Consider the following 1113-nt stretch of genomic DNA (forward strand, 5'->3'; position numbering starts at 1 on the left):
ACCAGTACAAATAGAAATGGCCAGCAAAAGTGTATTATGAGCCAAAAAACACCCCAGAGAGCCTGCTATGGAGGCTAGCAATGCAAGGCACTGGGCTACAAATTGAAAAGGCTGACAGCTGTTTGGCATGGTTGTTTGGCAGTACTTGAACCCCTATGTTATATATAGATTGGCCAAATAATTTGAACAATAGGAGTTAGCTAGCCATAGAGTAAATCATTTGCAACCACTTTCACTTTCAACGAAGAGGGTCTGCATGGGGGGTCCTGACAACGCTTTACGCTAAATTCGGGACGGTCGACAACGCTTTACGTTAAATTCACGAAGGCAGGCAACGTTTTACGCTAAATTCAGACAGGCTGACAATGGTTTACGCTAAATTCTGGAAGGCTGGCAACACTCGACAGAGGCGGGGTCGTGCTCCGCAAGAAAGATTGAAATTTTGACTCTCTGAAACACTATTCCCTGCATTTTGAAGGGAAATTTTCGCTGGCAAACAAAGCTAAGTTAAATGGCATTTCTAATTAAAGAGTCCCAGGGGTTCAGCGTAAGCTTATGAGGGTGACGCGCGCCAGCCATCTTATTTTTGCCACGACGAGCGCCGAAGGAAAGTCCGGGAAAATTTTGAAATCCTGCCCCCCTGAAACGCGAGTTTTTTGGCTATTATAGAAAACTAAGTGAAATTACATTTCTATCAGTAAAAAATGTGTTTGATGTTGACACGTCACATCCCCCAGCCATGATACATATTTTTTACGAAGTCGATGACCGAAGGTGAATAGAGTGGCAAAGGAGATCCGGCTAAATTTTGAAATCTTGACCCTCTATAAAACGATATTTTGTGCATTTTGATGGGCAAATTTCTATTAGCAAAACAGATCTTTGAGGTTGACACACATCCCCAACATATTTTCAGAATTTCGAGTTCCAAAGGCGCGAGGCGGCACAAGGAGGACCATGGAAATTTTGAAATCTTCACCCTCTAAAATGATTTTTCCTGCATTCTGATGGGCAAATTTTGCTGGCAGACTAAGCTAACTTCAATGACATTTCTATTTTGCAAAAAAAAAGAAGATTTTTGAGGGTATATATCATATTTTTACCATGTCGATG

General features: G+C 41.7%; 1 protein-coding gene across 2 annotated transcripts in view; it reads right to left on the reverse strand.

Moving 5' to 3' along the window:
- Nucleotides 1–1113, reverse strand: part of LOC118403187 (ankyrin repeat and SOCS box protein 1-like) — a 4368-nt gene that overhangs the window by 2907 nt on the left and 348 nt on the right. The window lies entirely within an intron of this gene.

The sequence above is a fragment of the Branchiostoma floridae genome, chromosome 16, assembly GCF_000003815.2.
Source record: "Branchiostoma floridae strain S238N-H82 chromosome 16, Bfl_VNyyK, whole genome shotgun sequence".
Classification (NCBI taxonomy): Eukaryota; Metazoa; Chordata; class Leptocardii; order Amphioxiformes; family Branchiostomatidae; genus Branchiostoma; species Branchiostoma floridae.